Source organism: Heptranchias perlo, chromosome 20 (genome assembly GCF_035084215.1).
Source record: "Heptranchias perlo isolate sHepPer1 chromosome 20, sHepPer1.hap1, whole genome shotgun sequence".
Classification (NCBI taxonomy): Eukaryota; Metazoa; Chordata; class Chondrichthyes; order Hexanchiformes; family Hexanchidae; genus Heptranchias; species Heptranchias perlo.
Window position 1 is genome coordinate 3,685,914 of NC_090344.1, and position 27,281 is coordinate 3,713,194.

At 44.0% G+C, this 27,281-nt stretch overlaps 7 non-coding genes across 7 annotated transcripts; 4 read left to right on the forward strand and 3 right to left on the reverse strand.

Moving 5' to 3' along the window:
- Positions 1 to 2,031: 2,031 nt before the first annotated feature.
- Positions 2,032 to 2,102, forward strand: trnag-gcc (transfer RNA glycine (anticodon GCC)). Its single transcript has one exon. It is a non-coding gene; the product is annotated as a tRNA-Gly (tRNA).
- An 11,934-nt stretch (positions 2,103 to 14,036) lies between these two features.
- Positions 14,037 to 14,109, reverse strand: trnak-cuu (transfer RNA lysine (anticodon CUU)). The gene has a single exon. It is a non-coding gene; the product is annotated as a tRNA-Lys (tRNA).
- A 2,719-nt stretch (positions 14,110 to 16,828) lies between these two features.
- Positions 16,829 to 16,918, forward strand: trnap-ugg (transfer RNA proline (anticodon UGG)). Its single transcript is given in 2 exon segments — positions 16,829 to 16,864; positions 16,883 to 16,918. It is a non-coding gene; the product is annotated as a tRNA-Pro (tRNA).
- Positions 16,919 to 17,444: 526 nt separating this feature from the next.
- trnai-aau (transfer RNA isoleucine (anticodon AAU)) lies at positions 17,445 to 17,518 on the reverse strand. Its single transcript has one exon. It is a non-coding gene; the product is annotated as a tRNA-Ile (tRNA).
- A 1,878-nt stretch (positions 17,519 to 19,396) lies between these two features.
- On the forward strand, positions 19,397 to 19,487 carry trnap-ugg (transfer RNA proline (anticodon UGG)). The gene is given in 2 exon segments: positions 19,397 to 19,432; positions 19,451 to 19,487. It is a non-coding gene; the product is annotated as a tRNA-Pro (tRNA).
- Positions 19,488 to 21,976: 2,489 nt separating this feature from the next.
- Positions 21,977 to 22,067, forward strand: trnap-ugg (transfer RNA proline (anticodon UGG)). Its single transcript is given in 2 exon segments — positions 21,977 to 22,012; positions 22,032 to 22,067. It is a non-coding gene; the product is annotated as a tRNA-Pro (tRNA).
- A 514-nt stretch (positions 22,068 to 22,581) lies between these two features.
- On the reverse strand, positions 22,582 to 22,655 carry trnai-aau (transfer RNA isoleucine (anticodon AAU)). The gene has a single exon. It is a non-coding gene; the product is annotated as a tRNA-Ile (tRNA).
- Positions 22,656 to 27,281: the final 4,626 nt, after the last annotated feature.

The following is a 27,281-nucleotide window of genomic DNA, read 5'->3' on the forward strand; positions in this document are numbered from 1 at the left end:
TGCAGTGCTGCCCATCTTGGCGTCATCTGCACATGTCGCTCTCTATCCCGTCATCTTATATCAATGAGACCGACTGCACTGGGGTAAATTCACATTCAGCTTCAATCTCCTCATCATATTGAGACATTTATTTTTTCACCTGTGTTGTGCCTTGGAAATTTCCGCACTCTGTCCTCTGGAGCTCAAATATTCTCTGGATATAATTCAATTCTACCAACAGCAACACTGAAAAGATATCGGAAGCACATTGGTGACTTTTCACTAAAAGCACAGAAACAGGAGGGGTCATGCGGGATTTGAAGCTGAGATCGCGCGCATATCACATAACACAACCCTCGAAGCGAAAATCATACCCCGAGACCAACAAACCGCTGATGCTGAAGTCGTGGAGTCAGTTGAAAGGTGCGCTGCCTCCCACAGCCGATCGGCCATCCTTTCAGACCTCTTCTGTCCATCCAATCTCGTTTTCTGTTCCGGTGCACAGCAATATCAAGTTGTACATTAACTACTTCCAGTCACCAATATTAGTCTCCCTTTAACAAATTGGTTTCGACTGTACGACTTGAATTATGAAGTAAGACGTTTCAGAATTAGTTGCTCTGAAACTACATTGCTTGGGAGGAGACTGAGAGATATAGATGAACAGCAAAACCTTGGAGTGTATGTCCACATATCCCAGAAGGTAGCAGAACAGCTAGATAAGGTGGTTAAAAAGCCATAAGGAATATTCTCCTTTATTAGCCGAGGCATAGAATATAAGAGCAGGGGAGGTTCTGGTAGAAATTTATAAAACAATAGTTAGGCCACAGCAAGAATACTGCATACAGTTGTGGTCACCACATTACAGGAAAGATGTGATTGCACGAGAAAGGGTACAAAGGAGATTTAAGACAATGTTGCCAGAACTGGAGAATTTTAGCTATGAGATTAGATTGGATCAGCTGGGGTTGTTTGCTTTGGAACTGAGGAGGTTGTTGGGAGATTTAATTGAGGTGTATAACATTATGACGGGCCTCGATCGAGTGTATAGTAAGGACCTATTTCCCTTCGTAGGGAGGTCAATAATCAGGATACATCAATCTTAGGTAATCGGTAGAATGATTCGAGGGGAGTGAATTTCTTTTTCCATCCAGAGGGTGGTGGGTGTGGGGGTCGGAAAATCACTGCCGGAAAGGGTGGGAGAGGCGGAAACCCTCATCGCATTGAAAAATAAAAACTTCAATATGCACGTGAAGATCCATAACCGACAAGATTAGGGACTAAACGCTGGAAAGTGAGATGAGGCTCGGTACCGATTTTTCGGCCGGCACAGGCACGATGTGCAGAATGGCTTCCTTCTTTGGCATAACTTTCTCGGATTCTATGATATAATTGCCGTCTGTCTCGGCATCGCTATAATATACACTCGACCAGAAGTATAATTTAATCAAATTGATGCTTTGTTTCACTGTGAGAGTGAAGAGACATAAGTGTGTAGACATTAGCTGCAGCAGCTGGGTTGCACCGTTACTTTTCCAACCGTCTTAGTGCCTTTTTTTTACCTTTCTCTGCTGCTGTTGCAGGTGAGATCAGCCTTCGCCGTTCAAGGAAGCCTGAGAAGCCCGTCGGGCACAACAGAGAGAGAAGAGACAGAGACAGGGAAAGATAGAGAGATGCATGCAAAGAAAATAAAGAGTATAAATGTCAAGTTTTGCAAACGACCAGAATTTAAGTTACAGATTGGGAGAGATTCCTTCTCGGGTCTTGAAATCTTGCAAGAGAAGATTGGACGCTCAATTGAAAGCACCAGCCACGTTGAAGTATCTCTGATGCTGGGAGAGCGGTAAATGCAGTCAATTAACTCCAATTAATCTATTTGAGCATTGAAGAGATCTTTAAACAGTTGGGGGTTGCGAGCAGAATTCAAACCAAGGCAGGAAAACCCCAATGGAGTTTTGAGACCAACGCTTGAACCACTCGGCCATCGCAAGTCAACGGCATGTTCATTTAGACAGCATTCCATATAGGAGCATGTAACTTCTGCAAATGCCAGCATTGGTGGTTCAGGGGTAGAATTCTCGCCTGCCACGCGGGAGACCCGGGTTCGATTCCCGGCAAATGCAAGATAGTTTTGCAATTTGCACCAATGAGGAACCTCGGAACAGGATTGTGGTATTTGGTCCGTCGAGTCTGTTCCGCAACTCAATACGATCATGGCTGAGTTATGACCGAAATCCCTGTACCCGCCTTAGTCCCATATCTCGAAATATCTTTGGTTGACAAAAATCGATAAATCACGGGTTTGAAATTAACAATTGAGCTCGCATCAACTGCTGTTTATGGAAGAGAGTTCCAAACTTCTCCAACACTTTGCTTGCAGAAGTGTTTCCTAACTTCACTCCTGAAAGTCTGACTCTAATGTTTAGCCTATGTCCCCAAGTCCCAGACACCACAACGAGCGGAAATAGTTTCTGTCCATCTACCCCATCAGTTCCTCTTAATATCTTGAACATTTCGATCACATCAACCCTTAATCTACTAAATTGAAGGGAATACAACTGTAGTTTGTGCAATCTCTCCTCATAATTTATTGCCTAGCGTCCAGTTGTCTTTCTAGTAAATCACACTGCACTCCCTCCAAGGCCAATATATCCTTCCTAAGGTGCGGTGCCCAAAACTGAACACAGTACTCCAGGTGTGGTCCAACCAGAGCTTTGTGTAGCTGTAGCATAATGTCTATTCTCATCCTCTAAACATATAGGCCACCATTCCATTAGCCTTTTGGATTATATTCTGTTCGTGTCCATGACATGTAATTGATCTCTGTCCATGGACACCTAAGTTCCTTTGGAACTCCACAGTTTCGAATTTTTCACCTTTTATAAAGTATTCTGATCTATCCTTTTGAGGTCCAAAGTGGATGACCTCACACTTGCCTAAATTGAAATCCATTTGCCACAGTTTTGCCCATTCATTCATTATATTAATGTCTCTCTGGAATTTACCAGAATGATACCCGGACTTCAAGGGTTAAGTTACGAAGAGAGATTACACAAATTGGGGTTGCATTCTCCAGAGTTTCGAAGGTTAAGGGGTGATCTGATCGAAGTTTATAAGATATCAAGGAGAACAGATAGGGTGGATAGAGATAAACTATTTCCGCTGGTTGGGGGTTTTGGAAGTAGGGGGCAATGTCTAAAAATTAGAGCCAGACCTTTCAGGAGCGAGATTAGAAAACATTTCTACACACAAAAGGTTGTAGAAGTTTGGAACTCTCTTCCGCAAATGGCAATTGATACTAGCTCAATTTATAAATTTAAATCTGAGATAGATAGCTTTTTGGCAACCAAAGGTATTAAGGGATATGGGCCAAAGGCAGGTATATGGAGTTAGATCACAGATCAGCCATGATCTTATCAAATGGCGGAGCAGGCACGAGGGGATGAATGGTCTCCTCCTGTTCCTGTGTTCCTCTTCCTATATAATCTGCACTGCTAATAACGCTGCCCATTTTGGTGTCATCGGCAAACTTCCATATGTCGTTCCCTGTCCCGTCATCCAATATAAATGAGACCACCTGAATAGGGGGAGATTCACATTCAGCATCAATCTCTGCATCATCTTGAAACATTTTATTTACTTCACATGTGTTGCACTTTGGAAACTTCAGCACTCTGTCCTCTGGAGCTCAAACATGCACTTTAATCCGACCAACAGGAACACTGAAAAGATGTCAGAAGCCAATTGGTGAATTTTACACTCAACGTAGCTGAACAGCAAGAGCTTATTCGGGATTTTACCCCGGGACTCTCAGATATTAATCAACCAAAGCCCCCGAAACAAGAATCATACATCTCGACCAATCAGACGCTGTTACTGACATCATGCAGCCAGTTTAAAGTTTCGCTGTCTCCCATAGCCGATCGGCTACCCTTTCAGACCTCTTCTGTCCATCCAATCTCGTTTTCTATTCCGGTATACAGCAATATCAAGTTGTACACTAACTATTTCCAGTCACCAATATTAGTTTCCCTTTACTAAATTGGTTTCGTCTCTACGACTTATATTATCAAGTAAGATGTTTCAGAATTAGTTGCTCGGAAACTACATTGCTTTGGAGGATACTGAGAGGTGTCGTTAAAAAGAGAGACCTTGGAGTGCATGTCCACAGATCCCTGAAGGGAAGAGGAGAGGTGGTTAAGGTGGTTAAAAAGGTATAAAGGATACTTTGCTTTATTAGCCGAGGCATAGAATGTAAGAGCAGGGAGGTTATTCTGGAACTGAATAAAACACTAGTTCGGCTACAGCTGGAGTATTGCGTACAGTTTTGGTCACCACATTACAGGAAAGATGGGACTACACTAGAAATGGTACAGAGATTTAAGACGATGTTGCGAAGAGTGGAGAATTTTGGCTATGAGGATAGATTGGATAGGCTGAGGTTGTTTTCTCTGGAACCGACGAGGCTGAGGCGAGATTTAATTGAGGTGTATAAAATTATCACGGGCCTCGATAGAGTGGATAGGAAGGACCTGATTCACGGAGCAGAGAGTTCAATAAAAAGGGGGCATAGATTTAAGGTAATTGGTAGAAGGATTAGAGTGGTGCAGAGGGGAATTTTTTTCCACCCAGCGGGTGGTGAGGGTCTGGAACTCACTGCCTGAGAGGGTGGGAGAAGCAGAAACACTCATCGGGTTTAAAAAGCACATCAATATGCACTTGAAGAGCCGTAATCGACAAGACTACGGACTAAACGCTGGTAAGTTGGGTGATGCTGGATATCTCTTTTCTGACCGGTACAAACATGATGGGCCGAATGGCCTCCGCTAACGTAAATTTTAATGAATCTATGATTCTATGATATAATTGCCGTCTGTCTCGGCATGGTGATAATATACACTCTCCCATAAGTATACTTCAATCAAATTGGTGCTTTGTTTCACTGTGAGAGCGAAGAGATCTAATGTTTAGACATTGACTGCAGCAGCTGGGTTGCACCTTTACTTTTCCTACCGTCTCAACCTTTCTTTAACCTTCTCTGCTGGTGTTGCAGGATCGATCAGCCAACGCCGTTCAAGGAAGCCTGAGAAGTCTATCAGAGGACAACACAAGAGACAGAGACAGGGAGAGATAGAGAAATGCATGCAAAGAAAATAAAGAGTATAAACAGAATCATAGAATCATAAAATGGTTACAGCAGAGAAGGAGGCCATTCGTCCCATCGAGCTCGTACCGGCTCGTTGTTAAAGCAATCAAGATAGTCCCATTCCCCCGCTCCTTCCCGTTTGCCCTGAATTTATTTCCCTTCAAGTATTTATCCAATTCCTTTTTGAAAGCCACCTTTCAATCAGCGCATTCCAGATTATAACTACTCGATGGGTAAAGAAGTGTTTCCTCATATCGCCTTTGGTTCTTTTGCCAATCACCTTAAATCTGTGTCCTCTGGTTCTCGACCCTTCCGCCAATGGGAACAGTTTCTCTTTATTTATTTATCTCAACCCTTCATGATTTTGAACACTTCGATCAAATCTCCTCTTAACGTTCTCTGCTCGAAGGAGAACAACCCCAGCACCGGCTAAATGCGGTCAATTAGCTTCAATTCATTTATTGGAGCATTAAACAGCTCTTTAAACATTACTGTGACATTATGGTAGCGCGGCCTCGCGGTCGAAGGTGTTAAATTTAATTTCTATAGAGGCGTGGGTTTGAATCCCATTGCTGTTAGAATTTCTGCCAGTGTTTATTTTGACCTGTTCACAGAAAACCCGATTGTCGTGCGATGGAGCAGAGGATGTGAAAGAAGCTGAAAGTGAACGTGCAGATATTATTTTCATCACGGGGACAGGACACGTCTCTCACCTTAAGATTCTTTGCAGCAGAGTTGGACAGGTGATCAAAGTGACCGGGCCAGAGCAGCGCAATCAGTCAGTGCGCGGTCCTTATATGAACGTACAAGGTCGGGAAATGGCGAGGTTGTTAGTTGAGTCTCACCTAGGTCAACAAATCCTTTTCCTTGTGAACATTTCGAACGGAGCTGAACGTATAATTGAGTGTTCCAAAATGCATCAATTATTTGTATCGCCACGTGGTTCCTCTTGTTGCAATATCAGATGAGATATTTAGTGTTATTAGTTTACAGGAGGGAGGCTGCGGTATTGGAGCCGCAAACTATGATTTTGATCCATCTACAAATTATGGAATTTAGCCTGAGCTTTAAACTAGCGAGTTAGACCGCTCAGTCACGATACTTTCCATCTTGCGATCTTCAGGAGCTACTTTCACAGGAATAGAATGACTGCAAGCAAGAATTCTACCCCTCAAGCACCAATGCTCGCAGACAGCAGGATGCATGTGTCCAGTTGGAAACCTGACTGAAGGAACATGCAGTCTGACAGAGCCGGAGGTCCAGCAGATTGACTTTTGCGGTGAGCAGATGATGTGCCTCCATCTTGAGAGTGTTTCGCCAATCCAGCTCAGAGAGGATTAAGCATTATAAATTCGGGTGGGACTGGAGCCACTTGTATCAGATGAAGTGTAGGGGTTATTTCCCTTCCTTGACGAGCATTAATGATCCTTTTGCGGTTTTGCTGCAAAATTTCACTTCCCAGCGCCGAAATCACCGAACCCTGAACTAAAATTCAACGATGGTGAGATTCGGACACACAACCTTTGCAGTGATTTGAAGAAGTCCCACGTGCTATCCATGGCACCACAAATCGGCTGTCGATTAGGTTATTTGACGTTACCCATATGCTGCTTTGGAACTTTTGCTGCGGTGCAGCAACTGATTGAAAAGCTCAGTGGGGATTCACAGCGCTCCTGAGAAATCGACACAGGGACGGTTTGTGCAATGCATAGTCCTCTCTCTCGCTCCCATTTGCTCACTCTCGCTTTCTCTCTTGAGCTCTGACTCTCCCCGTTTATCTCAAGAGGGCTGGAAAACAAGGGGTGGATGTTATGTTACAGCTGCACAGAGCTCTGGTGAGACCCCATCTGGAGGATTGCATTCAGTTCCGGGCACCCACCTCAGGAAGGATGCTCGAGGGGCTGAATGGCCTACTCATGTTCCCAAGTTCCAATGAATGGAACAATAATTCAAGTATGGAGACCCTAATGTATCAGGATGAGTGAGTGAAGAATGTTTTCTGTTTGAAGTACTGATTTCATTAATTGAATGCTCCCAGTGTCCTACCTCATTGCAGCCCAGTCCGGACAGACTGCTCGCACAAAGTGGCATTTTATGTGAGAACACGAAAGACTTGTTCAGGCCATGACAGTACCGAGTGCGGGTAGGCCTGAGCGTGAAATGGAAAAGTGAGGTGAAATACTCCAACAAGCAGCGGATGTCTCTGTTTCCATTTCCAAAATGCACGCAAGCACGGGCCCATGATCCCCACGCACACTCTCCTTCCAATCTCACACACATCGCTTTGGTTTGAAATCGTGTATGTTTTCACAATGGGATTTAATTTGAAGAAAGCAGTGCTGTAACAACCCGGGGATATTGAAGAGATGCATTACAAGAAGATACCTTAAAGGCAAATGATAACAATGACTGTTCTCACACTGTGAGCTGCAGTTAAAGGCTGACAACATTTAAAGTCTCATGCAGCAGGTCCGGGTCCAAATCTTTCACGTGGCATCTCCTTCTGTTTCTGTCACTCCTTTTCCTCCACGGAGAGTGGATTTGGAATTCCTGTGCGGCTACATTGCGCATTTTCCAGATCTGCTTCGAGCGCAATTCACTCCAGTTCATCAATTGCACACATTAGTTTGATCAAGGGGAGAGGACACCTTTTCACAGACAAGGGCTGTTCATCCTATTGTTTTTCTAGCAGAGTAGGGCAGATCATCAAAGTAACCGGATTGGGTGAACTGTCCGTACAGGTGCCTGGTGGGCTCGTGGTTATGATTCGGCGTTCACACCTATAGAATTAATTACATGAAACCAAATAAACTCGACGAAAAGAGGAATATTTCTGTAAACACCATTAACCAACCTATAACATTCTGTTGCAGACTGAAAGGGACGCCAACGTGGTTACCGAGTGACAGTCACAAGTTTAATAATGATTTGTTTTGTATGTGAAACGCTTTTCAGACTGCATTTTAGGAGACTGGTTGTACAGCTTGCTAAAGTAAAACATGCCACAATGTCGTGATCGCGGGTTTGATTCCTGTATGGGTTGATAAGGGGCTTTGTTTTGGGTATTCGTAATTTTAAAATCCAAGCGTTACAATCAGATCCACAGACAAATTCACGGGACAATTTTATTGAATAACATCCATTGTAACTTTACCCCTGGGCCGGAGAAACAAGTCTTTCTTTTTCTTTTTCTTTCTCCGGTTTGCAGAGAAACGTTTAACTCGCGGCCTGTTCCGATTAATGATCATCAGCAACAACAGAAAGACAGAGCGGGTCTGACCGCCCCGAGATGTGGAAAAAGGATCAGTTTAGAACAAATGCATCAAATCAAATGGTCACCCGGCACCGAGAGAGGAAAAACCAAGAGGAAAAGGCAGAAGGTAACAGAGAAATAAAAACCAAATGCAGACGATATAAATATTTCCCATCCTTGATGTCTCTCTGTTCCATCCCCAATCCTTCAGTGGCGGGGATAAAATTTCACTGCAAATAAATGCGAGAATCGACCCAAAGAAGAAGAAACTAAATAACCAACCACAGTCCATAGATAAGCACCACACTCATATCTACACATCCACTGTTCAAGATATAAAGACCGCACTCACAGACACACAACAGTTCATATATAAACATCGAACTTATATATACACACTCACAGTTCATATATAAACATCACACTCATATATACAGTCCCACAGCTCATATATAAACATCGCACTCATATATACACTCCCACAGTTCATATATAAACATCACACTCATAAAACACACCCACAGTTCATATGTCAATACTGCACTCATATATATACATCCACAGTTCATATATAAACATCGCACTCATATGTACACACCCACAGTTCATATATAAACATCGCACTCATATATACATACCCACAGTTCATATACAAACATCGCACTCATATATACACTCCCACAGTTCATATATAAACATCACACTCATATAGACACACCCACAGTTCATATATAAACATCGCACTCATATATCCATACCCACAGTTCATATATAAACATCGCACTCATATATACACACCCACAGTTCATAGATAAACATCACACTCATATATACACTCCCACAGTTCATATGTCAATACTGCACTCATATATACACATCCACTGTTCGTATATAAACATCTCACTCAAATACACTCACCCACAGTTCATATTTAAACATCGCACTCATATATACATACCCACAGTTCATATACAAACATCGCACTCATATGTACACACCCACAGTTCATATATAAACATCGCACTCATATATACATACCCACAGTTCATATATAAACATCGCACTCATATATACACACCCACAGTTCATATATAAACATCGCACTCATATAGACACACCCACAGTTCATATATAAACATCGCACTCATATATACATACCCACAGTTCATATATAAACATCGCACTCATATATACATACCCACAGTTCATATATAAACATCGCACTCATATATGCACACCCACAGTTCATATGTCAATACTGCACTCATATATACACATCCACTGTTCGTATATAAACATCTCACTCAAATACACTCACCCACAGTTCATATTTAAACATCGCACACCTATATATACAACGACAGTTCATATATAAACATCGCACCCGCATATACAAATCCACAGTCCATAGATCAACATCGCACTCATATATACATACACACATTTCATATATAAACATCGCACGCACATATAAACACCCACAGTTCATATCTAAACATTGCATTCATATACACTCACCCACAGCTCATATATAAATAGCGCATTCATTGATAGTCACCTACAGCTTATATATTAAAATCGCATTTTTTTTATTCGTGCATGCGATGTGGGCGTCGCTGGCGAGGCCAGCATTTATTGCCCATCCCTAATTGGCCTTCCAGAACTGCTGCAGTCCGTGAGGAGAAGCTTCTCCCACAGTGCTGTTAGGAAGGGAGTTCCAGGATTTTGAACCAGCGACGATGAAGGAACGGCGATATATTTCCAAGTCGGGATGGTGTGTGACTTGGCGGGGAACGTGCAGGTGGTCTTGTTCCCATGTGCCTGCTGCCCTTGTCCTGCTAGGTGGTAGAGGTCGCGGGTTTGGGAGGTGCTGTCGAAGAAGCCTTGGCGAGTTGCTGCACTGCATCCTGTGGATGGTAAACAGTGCAGCCACTGTGCGCTGGTGGTGAAGGGAGTGAATGTTTAGGGTGGTGGATGGGGTGCCAATCAAGCGGGCTGCTTTGTCCTGGATGGTGTCGAGCTTCTTATGTGTTGTTGAGCTGCACTCATCCAGGCGAGTGGAGAATATTCCATCACACTCCTGACTTGTGACTTGCAGATGGTAGAAAGGCTTTGGGGGTCAGGAGGTGAGTCACTCGCCGCAGAATATCTAGCCTCTGACCTGCTCTTGCAGCCACAGTATTTATATGGATGGTCCAGTTAAGTTTCTGGTCAATGGTGAGCCCCAGGATGTTGATGGTGGGTGATTCGGCGATGGTAATGCCGTTGAATGTCAAGGGCAGGTGGTTAGACTGTCGCTTGTAGGAGATGGTCATTGCCTGGCCCTTGTCTGGCGCCAATGTTACATGCCACTGATGAGCCCAAGCCTGGGTGTTGTCCAGGTCTTGCTGCATGCCGGCTCGGACTGCTTCGTTATTTGAGGGGTTTCGAATGGAACTGAACACTTTGCAATCATCAGCGAACATCCCCATTTCTGAACTTATGATGGAGGGGAGGTCATTGATGAAGCAGCTGAAGATGGTTGGGCCGAGGACACTGCCCTGAGGAACTCCTGCAGCAATGTCCTGGGGCTGAGATGTTTGGCCTCCAACAACCACTACAATCTTCCTTTTTGCTAAGTATGACACCAGCCACTGGAGAGTTTACCCCCTGATTCCCATTGATTTCAATTTTACTGGAGCTACTTGGTGCCACACTCGGTCAAATGCTGCCTTGAAATGAAGGGCAGTCACTCTCACCTCACCTCTGGAATTCAGCTCTTTTGTCCATGTTTGGACCAAGGCTGGAATGAGGTCTGCAGCCGAGTGGTGCTGGCGGAACCCAAACAGAGCATCGGTGAGCAGGTTATTGGTGAGTAAGTGCCGCTTGATAGCACTGTCGACGACACGTTCCATCACTTTGCTGATGATTGATAGTAGACTGATGGGGCGGTAATTGGCCGGATTTGATTTGTCCTGCTTTTTGTGGACAGGACATACCTGGGCAATTTTCCTCGTTGTCGGGTAGATGCCAGTGTTGTAGCTGTACTGGAACAGTTTGGCTAGAGGCGCAGCTCGTTCTGGAGCACAAGTCTTCAGCACTACAGCTGGGATGTTGTTGGGGCCCATAGCCTTTGCTGTATCCAGTGCACTCAGCCGTTTCTTGATATCACGTGGAGTGATTCGAATTGGCTGAAGACTGGCTTCTGTGATGGTGGAGATATCGGGAGGAAGCTGAGATGGATCATCCACTCGGCACTTCTTCCTGAAGATGGTTGCAAACGCTTCAGCCTTGTCTTTTGCACTTACGTGCTGGATTCTGCCATCATTGAGGATGGGGATGTTTACACAGCCTCCTCCTCCCGTTAGTTGTTTAATTGTCTACCACCATTCACGACTGGATGTGGCAGGACTGCAGAGCTTTAATGTGATCCGTTGGTTGTGGATTCGCTGAGCTCTGTCTATGGCATGTTGCTTCCGCTGTTTAGCATGCATGTAGTCCTGAATTGTAGCTTCACTAGTTTGGAACCTAATTTTTAGGTACGCCTGGTGCTGTTCCTGGCATGCTCTTATGCACTCCACATTGAACCAGGGTTGATCCCCTGGCTTGTTTATTAATGGTAGAGTGAGGAATATGCCGGGCCAAGATATTACAGATTATGCTGGAATACGATTCTGCTGCTGTTGATGGCCCGCAACACCTCATGGATGCCCAGTTTTGAGCTGCTAGACCTGTTCTGAATCTATCCCATTTAGCACGGTGGTAGTGTCACACAACACGTTGGATGGTATCCTCAGTGCGAAGACAGGACTTCATCTCCACGAGGACGGTGCGGTGGTCACTCCTACCAATACTGTCATGGACAGATGCATTTGCGACAGGTAGATTGGTGACGACGAGGTCAAGTAACTTTTTCCCTCGTGTTGGTTCTCTCACCATCTGCCGCAGTTCCAGTCTGGCAGCTATGTCCTTCGGGCCTCGGCCAGCTCAGTCAGCAGTGATACGACCGAGCCACTCTTGGTGATGGACATTGAAGTCCTCCATCTAGAGTACATCCTGTGCCCTTGCTACCCTCAGTGCTTCCCCCAAGTGGTGTTCAACATGGAGGAGGATTGATACATCAGCTGAGGGTGGGCGGTTGGTGGTAATCTGCAGGAGCTTTTCTTGCACTTGTTTGACCTGATGCCATGAGATTTCATGGGGTCCAGAGTGAATGTTGAGGACTCCCAGGGCCACTCCCTCCTGACTGTATATCACTGCACCGCCACCTCTGGTCGGTCTGTCCTGCCGGTGGGACAGGACATGCACAGGGATGGTGATGGAAGAATCTTGGACGTTGGCTGAAAGGTATGATTCTGTAAGTATGGCTATGTCAGGCTGTTGCTTGACTAGTCAGTGGGACAGCTCTCCCAATTTTGGCACAAGTCCCCAGATGTTAGTGAGGAGGACTTTGCAGGGTCGACTGGGCTTGGTTTGCCTTTGTCGTGTCCGGTGCCTTGTGGTCCGATGCCGGGTGGTCCGTCCGGTTTTATTCTTATTATGACTTTTATTAGCGAGATTTTACAACTGAGTGGCTTGCTTGGCCTTTTCAGAGGGCAATTAAGAATCAACCACATTGCTGTGGCTCATTTATACTCACTCACAGTTCACATATAAACATCGCATTCATATATACTCACCCACAGTTCATATATAAACATCGCACTCATATATATACACAACCACAGTTCATATATAAACATCGCTCTCATATATAAACTCATTCGGTTTATAAAGCAACAGCGCGCTCATACACCCACACCCAGTTTATAGTAGCAGATCGGTACCGATCGCCGATAGAGCTCTCAGATTCCGAGTGTCCGAAGGAGCAGCGACCGAACAAATTCTGAATCTCATCCTCAACACAGACCGGTCGATCCACCTGTAAAATTACATCGCACTTGGATATCAGGGAGGGTAATGGTTTCTGAGAATGTATCAGGGAGCCTAATGGCTTCTTAGTGGCGATCCATCGGGGCAAGGGGATCTCAGAGAGGGGAAGGGACTGTCAGAGGGTATCAGAGAGTGTAAGGGGATCTCAGAGCGGGGAAGGAAAAGTCAGATGTCATCAGAAAGTGTCAGGGGGCTCAGAGAATGGAAGGGATTGTCAGAGGGCATCGGAGAGTACATTAAGAACTGAGAGAGGGGAAGGACTGCCGTGTCTGAGAGAGTGTAAGGGGGCTCAGGGCAGGTCTGTGTAAGGGGCACTCAGTGGGTATGAGAGAAGGTAAAGAACGCTGACAAGGTTCAAAGATGATCATGGACTCTCTGAGGTCAGAGACAGAGTGTATCAGAGAAGTTAAGGAGCTCAGCGAGAATCAAAGAGGGTAAGGGGGGCTCAGGATGTATCAGAGAGGCGAATGGATCCAGAGATGTCATCTTCTAAACATTACAATTTCAAACCTTCAACATTTTTGATAACAGCAATAAATGAAGCCGATTGAACCGATAATCTGCCGTGTCCCATCTGGAGGGAATGAGAAGGTAGAATCGGGAGGGACTGGATATTTGGCAACGCTCAAGGTTTCATTTCACACAGCTCAGTGTTGTGTCTGTTTTTTAACTGGATTTCATGAACTCGAGAAAAGAGGTTGCAATTTGAAAATTTTATTACCCATTGTGAAAAATAGAACACAAATGCGCCCAACGTGGGGCTCGAACCCACAACCCTGAGATTAAGAGTCTCATAATCTACCGACTGAGCTAGCCGGGCTGGTTGCTAAAGTTCTTCCCATTCTATTATTGTAGAGAGACAGCTGTTGGCTTTGCTGCAGGGGTTCAGTTCGTTCTGCAATCTCAGGGTTTCTCCTTCTGTGCACCTGATTTTCATTCTGGAGTCAGTCTGATGCCTTTTGCACGTCATTCAGCACCACGCTGAGCTGAAAAGGAACATCGGAACAGGAGAGGGCCATTCAGCCCCTCTTCCTGCTGTGCCATTCAATTCGATCATGACGTGATCTGCAACTCAACTCTCCTTCCCCGCCTTGGACACATATCCCTTGGAACCCAAACCGAGAAATGATCGATCAATATCAGTCTTGAAAATTTGAATTGAGCCAAAATCCACATCCTTTTGGCCGAGAGAGTTCCAGCTTTCGGCCGTATTTTGTTTGCTAAAGTAATTCCTGATTTCTTGCCTGATTGGTCTGTCTTCAATTTCAAGATTAAAACCCCTCATTATGGATTCCGCCAACATAGAGAGAGATGACACAAAGATAGACAGAATTATAAGCAGTGTAGATGGAAAAATGAGATGACAGAGAGATATTACTAGATTAAGTGAATGGGCAAAACTGCGGCAAATGGATTTCAACGTAAGCAAGTGTGAGGCCGTCCACTTTGGACCTCAAAAAGATAGATCAGAAAACATATTAATGGATGTCACTCCAAAAAATTTACCTCTTGACATTTTGTGCGGATTCGCTTGTTTCGAAAGTCTGGCAAACTTTTAAAAGTTACCAAAATATTGCAATGGGCACTTTATGGCATCGAACCCGCGACCTTGGCGTTATTAGCACCACGCTCTAACCAACTGAGCTAACCGGCCATTTAACCGTTTTAGCTTTATGGGCTTACCCACGTGTTGGGTAGTTTGTGTTTATTTTTACACCAGCTGACAGGGTTTTTCAACTAATATTGAATAAACCACATCCCTCAAACATTGTTACTTGTTTCTGTATACATTGTCGAGGATGTAGATCAAAATTAACAAACAAAGAGCACTTTAATGTAACAAATTAAATTCCGATCAATATTATTTTACTAACAATGAACAGCCCATCCACAAAACACTGCCCCGCTATAAAACCTGTGGGCAGGACCCTGAGCTACTGTGAAAATTATATCACCGCAACGTGATTCGATCACGCTGCGTTTTGACGTTGAGTCAGATGTCTGTCTGTCTATCTGTCTGTCTGTTTATCCGTCTGATTGGGTCTCTGCCTTATTCTCAGGCCAGGCTTTTTGTTTGCTGGATGCAGGCCTCGCTCCCCGACTGACTGAACAACTACCGGGCCGTGTGTCAGAATCAATGACTGTGACTGACTGCCCATTTATGGCCACATTTCTGAGTTCCTGCCTTCGCTCTGTGTCGCAGACCTGTCTCTGTCCCTTAGGATGACAACACACCCACAAGCTTCACGACTGAACGCAGGTTTGGTCAGTCTGTCCTCGCAGGTCCTTCGGAAGCTAATGATTTTGAACTGAATTATTTTTCCTGAGTGACTTGTGAAGTTTTGTTCAGTGATATGTTTGCGAAAGAGAACGTAGGAAACAGTTCGTGTGCAACTCGACATTTCTCGACATCGGAATAGAAAACGTGATTGGATGGATAGAAGAGGTCTGAAAGGCTGGCCGATCGGCCGTGGGTGGCACCGAATTCTGCAGTGGCTGCAGTGGTTCATTACCGGTAATGAAAATGAGGTAAAATACTACCACAAGCTGCCGGTGAAAATCATTCAATTTCCCAAACTTGACCCACCGAATCAAATTAAGCTCCTGGGAAATCTACAAGACAACACCGGTCTATCGGGCATTGTTTGAAGCAACTGGCAGTTTAAAGTGGCATCTACAGCCATGCAAGTACTGCCATGTGCCGCTGCGATCGCCGAGTGGTTGAAGCGTTAAATTCAAGATCAAATGGAGTTTTCCTTCGCAGGTTTGATTTCTGCTCGCTGAATTATTGTTTAAAGATCCGTTCAATGCTCAAATGAATGAACTGGATCTAACTCACTTCATTTATCTCTCTCAGAGCATGAGAGATACTCGAGCGTGGCCGGCGCTTTTAATTCGGTGCCCAATGTAATTTGCAAAATTCAATTACACAAGAAAGAATCTTGCCCAATCTGCAACTAAAATTCTGCTACTTTGCAGAACCACCCATTTGTACTCGACTTTATTCACATGAATCTCTCGATCTCTCCCTGTCTCTTGTCTCCATGTTGTCCCCTGATGGACTTCTCAGGCTTCCTGGAACGGTAAAGGCTGATCGAACCTGCAACACCAGCAGGGAAATGTAAAGAAAATAAAGACTGAGACGGTCGGAAAAGTAAAGGTGAAACCCAGCTAATAAATTCGTAGCTAATATCTCCACATTTTTGTCTCTTCGCCCTCACAGTGAAAGAAAACAGCAATGTGAGTAAAATATACTTATGGTAGCTTGTATACTCTGACGATGCCGAGACAGATGCCAATGCAGCTTCAGATTAACTAATTCTGAAAAGTATTATTTGAAAAAACAAGTCGTACATTGTAAACGAATTTAGTAAAGAGAGGCTAATATTGGTGACTGGAAATAGGTAGTGCACAACTTGATATTGCTGCATATCGGAATAGAAAACGAGATTGGGTGGACAGAAGCGGTTGGAAAGGATAGCCGATCGGCTGAAGACTATGGTGAAATTTTAGACCGGCTGCACGACTTTTAAGCAAGCGGCTCGTTGGTCTAGGGGTATGATTCTCGCTTTGGTCGTTTTTCTAATGGAATATGCGAGAGGTCCCGGGTTCAAATCCCGGACGAGCCCTGTTATTGCACTGCTTTTTAGTGAAAAGTCACCAATTGGATTCTGACATCTTTGCAGTTGTTCGAATTGAATTTTCTTTGAGCTCCAGAGGACAAAGTGCAGAAGTTTCCAAGGCGCAACACACAAGGAGTAAATAAAATGTCTCAAGATGATGTGGAGATTGAAGCTGAATGTGAATTTACCCCAATTTAGGCGGTCTCATTGATATTAGATGACGGGATCGAGAACCACATATCCAAGTTTGCCGATGACACAAAGATAGACAGAATTATAAGCAGTGTGGATGGAAGAATGAGATTACAGAGAGATATCACTAGATTAAGTGAATGGGCAAAACTGCGGCAAATGGATTTCAACGTAAGCAAGTGTGAGGCCGTCCACTTTGGACCTCAAAAAGATAGATCAGAAAACATATTAATGGATGTCACTCCAAAAAATTAACCTTATGACATTTTGTGTGGATTCGCTTGTTTCTGAAGTCTGCCAAACTTTTAAAAGTTACCAAAATATTGCAATAGGAACTTTATGGCCAGTATGGGGATCGAACCCGCGACCTTGTCGTTATTAGCACCACGCTCTAGCCAACTGAGCTAACCGGCCATTTATACATCTTAGCTTTATGGGCTTACCCACGTGTTGGGTAGTTTGTGTTTATTGTTACACGGGCTGACAGGGTTTTTGGACGAATGTTGATTACACCACATCCCTTAAACATTGTTACTTGTTTCTGTCTACATTGTCGATGATGTAGATCAAAATTAACAAACAAAGAGCACTTTAATGTAACAAATTAAATTCCGATCAATATTATTTTACTAACAATGAACAGCCCATCCATAAAACACTGCCCCGCTATAAAACCTGTGGGCAGGACCCTGAGCTGCTGTGAAAATGATATCACCGCAACGTGATTCGATCACGCTGCGTCTTGGCGTTCAGTCAGATGTCTGTCTGTCAGTTTATCCGTCTGATTAGGTCTCTGCCTTATTCTCAGGCCAAGCTTTTTCTTTGCTGGCTGCAGGCCTCGCTCCCCGACTGACTGAACAACGACCGGGCCGTGTGTCAGAATCAATGACTGTGACTGACTGTCTGCCCATTTATGGCCACATTTCTGAGTTCCTGCCTTCGCTCTGTGTCGCAGGCCTGTCTCTGTCCCTTAGGATCACAACACACCCACAAGCTTCACCACTGAACGCAGGTTTGGTCAGTCTGTCCTCGCAGGTCCTTCGGAAGCTAATGATTTTGAACTGAATTATTTTTCCTGAGTGTCTTGTGAAGTTTTGTTCAGTGATATGTTTGCGAAAGAGAACGGAGGAAACAGTTAGTGTGCAATTCGCCATTTCTCGACATCGGAATAGAAAACGTGATTGGATGGATAGAAGAGGTCTGAAAGGATGGCCGATCGGCTGTGGGTGGCACCGAATTCTGCAGTGGCTGCAGTGGTTCATTGCCGGTAATGAAAATGAGGTAATATACCACCACAAGCTGCCGGTGCAAATCATTCAATTTCCCAAACTTGACCCACCGAATCAAATGAAGCTCCTGGGAAAGCTACAAGACAACGCCGGTCTATCAGGCATCGTTTGAAGCAACTGGCAGTTTAAAGTGGCATCTACAGCCATGCAAGTACTGCCATGTGCCGCTGCGATCGCGGAGTGGTTGAAGCGTTAAATTCAAGATGAAATGGAGTTTTCCTTCGCAGGTTTGATTTCTGCTCGCTGAATTATTGTTTAAAGATCCGTTCAATGCTCAAATGAATGAACTGGATCGAACTCACTTCATTTATCTCTCTCAGAGCATGAGAGATACTCGAACGTGGCCGGCGCTTTTAATTGGGTGCCCAATGTACTCTTGCAAAATTCAAATACACAAGAAGGAATCTTGCCCAATCTGCAACTAAAATTCTGCTACTTTGCAGAACCACCCATTTATACTCGACTTTATTTACATGAATCTCTCTATCTCTCCCTGTCTCTTGTCTCTATGTTGTCCCCTGATGGACTTCTCAGGCTTCCTGGAACGGTAAAGGCTGATCTAACCTGCAACACCAGCAGGGAAAGGTAAAGAAAATAAAGACTGAGACGGTCGGAAAAGTAAAGGTGCAACCCAGCTGATAAATTCGTACCTAATATCTCCACATTTTTGGCTCTTCGCCCTCACAGTGAAAGAAAACAGCAATGTGAGTAAAATATCCTTATGGTAGCTTGCATACTCTGACGATGCCGAGACAAATGCCAATGCAGCTTCAGATTAACTAATTCTGAAAAGTATTATTTGAAAAAACAAGTCGTACTTTGTAAACGAATTTAGTAAAGTGAGGCTAATATTGGTGACTGCAAATAGTGAGTGCACAACTTCATATTGCTGGACACTGAAATAGAAAACGAGATTGGGTGGACAGAAGCGGTTGGAAAGGATAGCCGATCGGCTGAAGACTATGATGAAATTTTAGATCGTCTGCACGACTTTTTAGCAAGCGGCTCGTTGGTCTAGGGGTATGATTCTCGCTTTGGGCGTTTTTCCAATGGAATATGCGAGAGGTCCCGGGTTCAAATCCCGGACGAGCACTGTTATCGCACTGCTTTTTAGTGAAAAGTCACCAATTGGATTCTGACATCTTTGCAGTTGTTCGAATTGAATTATATTTGAGCTCCAGAGGACAAAGTGCAGAAGTTTCCAAGGCGCAACACACACGGAGTAAATAAAATGTCTCAAGATGATGTGGAGATTGAAGCTGAATGTGAATTTACCCCAATTTAGGCGGTCTCATTGATATTAGATGACGGGATCGAGAACCACATATCCAAGTTTGCCGATGACACAAAGATGGACAGAATTATAAGCAGTGTAGATGGAAGAATGAGATTACAGAGAGATATTACGAGATTAAGTGAATGGGCAAAACTGCGGCAAATGGATTTCAACGTAAGCAAGTGTGAGGCCGTCCACTTTGGACCTCAAAAAGATAGATCAGAAAACATATTAATGGGTGTCACTCCAAAAAATTAACCTTATGACATTTTGTGTGGATTCGCTTGTTTCTGAAGTCTGCCAAACTTTTAAAAGTTACCAAAATATTGCAATAGGAACCTTATGGCCAGTATGGGGATCGAACCCGCGACCTTATCGTTATTAGTACCACGCTCTAGCCAACTGAGCTAACCGGCCATTTATACATCTTAGCTTTATGGGCTTACCCACGTGTTGGGTAGTTTGTGTTTATTTTTACACCAGCTGACAGGGTTTTACAACGAATATTGAATAAACCACATCCCTTAAACATTGTTACTTGTTTCTGTATACATTGTCGATGATGTAGATCAAAATTAACAAACAAAGAGCACTTTAATGTAACAAATTAAATTCCGATCAATATTATTTTACTAACAATGAACAGCCCATCCATAAAACACTGCCCCGCTATAAAACCTGTGGGCAGGACCCTGAGCTGCTGTGAAAATGATATCACCGCAACGTGATTCGATCACGCTGCGTCTTGGCGTTCAGTCAGATGTCTGTCTGTCTATCTGTCTGTCTGTTTATCCGTCTGATTGGGTCTCTGCCTTATTCTCAGGCCAGGCTTTTTCTTTGCTGGCTGCAGGCCTCGCTCCCCGACTGACTGAACAACGACCGGGCCGTGTGTCAGAATCAATGACTGTGACTGACTGTCTGCCCATTTATGGCCACATTTCTGAGTTCCTGCCTTCGCTCTGTGTCGCAGGCCTGTCTCTGTCCCTTAGGATCACAACACACCCACAAGCTTCACCACTGAACGCAGGTTTGGTCAGTCTGTCCTCGCAGGTCCTTCGGAAGCTAATGATTTTGAACTGAATTATTTTTCCTGAGTGTCTTGTGAAGTTTTGTTCAGTGATATGTTTGCGAAAGAGAACGGAGGAAACAGTTAGTGTGCAATTCGCCATTTCTCGACATCGGAATAGAAAACGTGATTGGATGGATAGAAGAGGTCTGAAAGGATGGCCGATCGGCTGTGGGTGGCACCGAATTCTGCAGTGGCTGCAGTGGTTCATTGCCGGTAATGAAAATGAGGTAATATACCACCACAAGCTGCCGGTGCAAATCATTCAATTTCCCAAACTTGACCCACCGAATCAAATGAAGCTCCTGGGAAAGCTACAAGACAACGCCGGTCTATCAGGCATCGTTTGAAGCAACTGGCAGTTTAAAGTAGCATCTACAGCCATGCAAGTACTGCCATGTGCCGCTGCGATCGCGGAGTGGTTGAAGCGTTAAATTCAAGATGAAATGGAGTTTTCCTTCGCAGGTTTGATTTCTGCTCGCTGAATTATTGTTTAAAGATCCGTTCAATGCTCAAATGAATGAACTGGATCGAACTCACTTAATTTATCTCTCTCAGAGCATGAGAGATACTCGAACGTGGCCGGCGCTTTTAATTGGGTGCCCAATGTCCTCTTGCAAAATTCAAATACACAAGAAAGAATCTTGCCCAATCTGCAACTAAAATTCTGCTACTTTGCAGAACCACCCATTTATACTCGACTTTATTTACATGAATCTCTCTATCTCTCCCTATCTCTTGTCTCTATGTTGTCCCCTGATGGACTTCTCAGGCTTCCTGGAACGGTAAAGGCTGATCTAACCTGCAACACCAGCAGGGAAAGGTAAAGAAAATAAAGACTGAGACGGTCGGAAAAGTAAAGGTGCAACCCAGCTGATAAATTCGTACCTAATATCTCCACATTTTTGGCTCTTCGCCCTCACAGTGAAAGAAAACAGCAATGTGAGTAAAATATCCTTATGGTAGCTTGCATACTCTGACGATGCCGAGACAAATGCCAATGCAGCTTCAGATTAACTAATTCTGAAAAGTATTATTTGAAAAAACAAGTCGTACTTTGTAAACGAATTTAGTAAAGTGAGGCTAATATTGGTGACTGCAAATAGTGAGTGCACAACTTCATATTGCTGGACACTGGAATCGAAAACGAGATTGGGTGGACAGAAGCGGTTGGAAAGGATAGCCGATCGGCTGAAGACTATGGTGAAATTTTAGACCGTCTGCATGGCTTTTTAGCAAGCGGCTCGTTGGTCTAGGGGTATGATTCTCGCTTTGGGCGTTTATCTCATGGATATATGCGAGAGGTCCCGGGTTCAAATCCCGGACGAGCCCTCATATGTCACTGCTTTTTAGTTGAAAGTCACCAATTGGATTCTGACATCTTTGCAGTTGTTCGAATTGAATTATATTTGAGCTCCAGAGGACAAAGTGCAGAAGTTTCCAAGGCGCAACACACACGGAGTAAATAAAATGTATCAAGATGATGTGGAGATTGAAGCTGAATGTGAATTTACCCCAATTTAGGCGGTCTCATTGATATTAGATGACGGGATCGAGAACCACATATCCAAGTTTGCCGATGACACAAAGATGGACAGAATTATCGGCAGTGTCGATGGAAGAATGAGATTACAGAGTGATATTGCTAGATTAAGTGAATGGGCAAATGGATTTCAACGTAAGCAAGTGTGAGGCCGTCCACTTTGGACCTCAAAAAGATAGATCAGAAAACATATTAATGGATGTTACTCCAAAAAATTAACCTTATGACATTTTGTGTGGATTCGCTTGTTTCTGAAGTCTGCCAAACTTTAAAAGTTACCAAAGTATTGCAATAGGAACCGTATGGCCCGTACGGGGATCGAACCCACGACCTTGGCGTTATTAGCACCACGCTCCAACCAACTGAGCTAACCGGCCATGTAGACATCTTAGCTTTATGGGCTTACCCGCGTGTTGGGTAGTTTGTGTTTATTTTTACACCGGCTGACAGGGTTTTTGAACGAATATTGAATAAACCACATCCCTTAAACATTGTTACTTGTTTCTGTATACATTGTCGAGGATGTAGATCAAAATTAACAAACAAAGAGCACTTTAATGTAACAAATTAAATTCCGATCAATATTATTTTACTAACAATGAACAGCCCATCCATAAAACACTGCCCCGCCATAAAACCTGTGGGCAGGACCTTGAGCTGCTGTGAAAATGATATCACCGCAACGTTATTCGATCACGCTGCGTTTTGACGTTGAGTCAGATGTCTGTCTGTCCATCTGTTTATCTGTTTATCCGTCTGATTGGGCCTCTGACTTATTCTCAGGCCAGTCTTTTTGTTTGCTGGCTGCAGGCCTCGCTCCCCGACTGACTGAACAACTACCGGGCTGTGCGTCGGAATCAGTGACTGTGACTGACTGTCTGCCCATTTATGGCCACATTTCTGAGTTCCTGCCTTCGCCCTTTGTCACAGGCCTGCCTCTGTCCCTTCGGGTGACAAAACACCCACAAGCTTCACGACTGAACGCAGGTTTGTTCAGCCTGTCCTCGCAGATCCTTCGGAAGCTCATGATTTTGAACTGAATTATTTTTCCTGGGTGACTTGTGAAGTTTTGTTCAGTGATATGTTTGCGAAAGACAACGGAGGAAATAGTTAGTGTGCAACTCGACATTTCTCTTCATCGGAATTGAAAACGTGATTGGATGGATCGAAGAGATCTTAAAGGATAACCGATCGGCTGCGGCTGGTACTTAATTGTGCAGTGGCTGCAGTGGTTTATTACCCGTGGTTTGTTACCGGTGGCTTGTTAGCCTTGGGATGTGATTCTCGCTTTCGAATATTTGACGATTGATTCTGAGCGAGGTCCAGTTTCTCAATGTTGTTTGAAGCTCAAATAAATATGAACCAGATTTTACCAAACCATATTTCTCTCCTTCGAACAGATATTTCAGCAGACAAGTGTCCAACAGTCTCTTACAAAACATTTGAAGGAATCTCTCCCGAGCTCCATGTTAAATTATTGCTCGTTCGCAGAACTTGATATTTGTTTCTATACTTTAATCTGTCTCTTGACTCTCTGTGTTTTCACCTCATGGACTTCTCAGGCTTTATTAAACGGCCAAGGATGATCGAATCTGTAGAGAAGTGTAAAGATAGGAAGACTGAGACGGTGGGAAAAGCAAAGTTGCAACCCAGCTGATGAATTCATAACTCATGTTCACTAATGTCTCTTCGCCCTCACAGTGAAAAAATCAGCAATTTGATTCCAGTATACTTTTGGTAGAGTGTATAATCGGCAGATGTTGAGACAGACACCAATCGAACTGTTGTCGTGGCGATGAAAGCGCCCAATGCTAAACAATAGATCACAAGGTAACGCTGAACATTCTTTGCTGTGAACAAGCAGACCAACGCGGCCTTTCCCACTTGTCATTTTCGGGCCAGGCAAGCTGCTCGCACAAAATCGCATTTTCTATTTGAACTACGATCGGGACAAAAGGTGATGTTCAGGCAATGACAGCACCAAGTGCAAGTAGCCATATACACGAAATAGAAAGTGAGGTAATATACTACCACAAGCTGCCGGTGAAAATCATTCAATTTCCCTAAATTGACGCACCGAATCAAATGTCGCTCCTGGGAAAGCTACAAGACAACGCAGGTCTATCGGGCATCGTTTGAAGCAACTGGCAGTTTAAAGTGGCATCTCCTGCTGCTTCTGTGGGGAGTGAGTGAGAGAGAGACACTGTCGGTATCTGCGAACAGTTTGATTTTGTACAGAACTGCAGAGAGAAACAGCAAATATACCGGGGCTGTGAGATATGGTATCTTATTCATATTTAACTACAAGAATATCCGGAATTAAATGCTGAAAGAAATGGAGAGATCAGAGGCCTGAGAATAAACACAGAGCTGAATGAATCACGAAAGAGTGAAAGAGAAATAAATGTTATCAGTTCCACAGTGTTTGGTGCGGAATGTTGAGAACTCCCCGGTGGGCTGGTGGTTTGAATTCGGTGTTTTCACCGCCACGTGGTTCGATTCCCAGTCAGGGAATAAACGTTACACAAGAATTCAGAACCTTTTGAATTAACTGCATGAAGCAAATTAATCGCAGTTCATCGTTGCATCATTGTTTGAATCAGCATTAATCAACAGGTAACTTTTTATTTCAGACTGAAGGAGATACTGACATGGTCATCAGGAGACAGTCAAAACTTTAATATGATTTTTGCTCTTTGCATGTGATGAATTTTTATCATTTTACACATTGTAAGTCATAAAGTAATACAAAAAAATCAGAAGCCTTTAAACCGAGTAAGAGTCGAACCTATAATATTTTAAATCTATTAGAAGATACGTTATTTACTGCACCTCTGGCTCAGATTGCAGATTTTCTCCTTCCTCAGGCAAATGTTTTCTGAGGAAGGAGAAAATCTCCGAAAGCTTGTGAATTTAAAATAAAATTGCTGGACTATAACTTGGTGTTGTAAAATTGTTTACAATTGTCAACCCCAGTCCATCACCGGCATCTCCACATCAGATTGCAGAGAGTAAGCAGCAGCTCACACTCTCACAGCGCTGCGAGGTGAACAGGTCCCGAGTCAGCCTCGGTCATGAGCACGGGACACCACGAGTCTGAGAGCATCAAAAGGCGCTCACTAAACAATTACCAAAGAGAAGTACGTTTTTCGTCGGCCTCCGACAGCTTTGCTGGTCGAACAGAACACTTCAAAGGAGTCGATCTTTACGATCGTTGGTTCAATTCCGTCTCACAGGAGCGATCAAGCAGCAATTAGCTCAAGGCCGCTCTCGGAAGTTGACAGCTCAAAATTTTGGCGCTGTGGATCAGGACGCCTCTTTTCCTTTCTGAAATCTTAAGGCTTTCTGTGTCTGCTCGAACACGGCTGTTTTGCTGGAGCATTTGCCTCTCCTCACCAGAAGAGAGCGCCTTCGAGCTGCAACACTTCAAACCGCACTCACTTTCATGCAAAAAATCTTCTCCCAGTCAGACAGACAGACAGACTTTCCCTGCTTCCTGAAGCTCGGGGCGGCTGTTTCTTTCCCGTAACCTGGTCTGTCTTCCACAGGTTCGGGCTCTTCTCAGCATCATTCATGATTACTGTGGTTTCCCGTTCTGCTGTTGTTCACTTGCTGATATTTGATACCGTCGATTGTAGCAAAGTAATTAATGTATTCAGGGAGCGGGCCAACCCAAGGCAAGATTTCTCTGCTGGTCGTGGAGCGACTTGGAGGCGAGTGCGAAGCAGCTGCTGTGAAGGACAATTCGTTCTTATATTTCTTGCTGGTTTACTTAAAAATAAACCTGCCGTGGACGGATATCGGGTTGATTTTCTGGACGGATCAAATCAACAGCTCAGAAAAATCAACCAAAGCCAAAGGAACAAAAAATATCTACGTAATTGTAAAGGATTAAATGCCGGAATTCAGAATTCAACCCACGCCTCCAGGAGAGGTGGAGACCTAAAAGCAACGCCTTCGACCCGCGAGGCGATCCAAACTCCGAAACTGTGATTTACTGACCCTGATTTGCCCAATGAGGCGCCAAGAAAGTTTCACGTGGTCCGGTTTTCGGTGGATGCTGTTGAAATGCAAAAGGATCCTGCATTGGTCGGAAATCAAACCTTTCAGGTGGTGAGCGAGAATTCAACCCCTGAACCACCAATACTTACATGATCAGTAAATGCATGTGTCCTTTTGGAATCTTATCTGAAAGAACATGCAGTCGGACAGAGCTCCGGTGATAACCCAACTCAGTCTGATCGACAGCCATGCAAGAACGGCCATGTGCCGCTACGATCCCCGAGTGGTTGAAGCGTTAAATTCAAGATCAAATGGAATTTTCCTTCGCAGGTTCGAATTCTGCCCACTGAATTATTGTTTAAAGATCCGTTCCATGCTCAAATGAATGAACTGGATCTAATTCAATTCATTTATCTCTCTCAGAGCATGAGAGATACTCGAGCGCGGTCGGCGCTTTTAATTGGGTGCCCAATGTACTCTTGCAAAATTCAAATACACAAGAAAGAATCTTGCCCAATCTGCAACTAAAATTCTGCTACTTTGCAGAACCACCCATTTATACTCGACTTTATTTACATGAATCTCTCTATCTTTCCCTGCCTCTTGTCTCTATGTTGTCCCCTGATGGACTTCTCAGGCTTCCATGGAACGGTAAAGCCTGATCGAACCTGCAACATCAGCAGGGAAAGGTAAAGAAAAAAAGACTGAGACGATAGGAAAAGTAAAGGTGCAACCCAGATGATAAATTCGTAGCTAATGTCTCCACATTTTTGTCTCTTCGCCCTCACAGTGAAAGAAAACAGCAATGGGAGTAAAATATACTTATGGCAGCTTGTATACTCTGACGATGCTGAGACAGATGCCAATGTAGCTTCAGATTAACTAATTCTGAAAATTCTAATTTTAAAAAAACAAGCCGTACATTGGAAACGAATTTGGTAAAGAGAGGCTAATATTGGGGACTGGAAATAGTTTGTCCACAAATTGCTGTGCATTGGGGG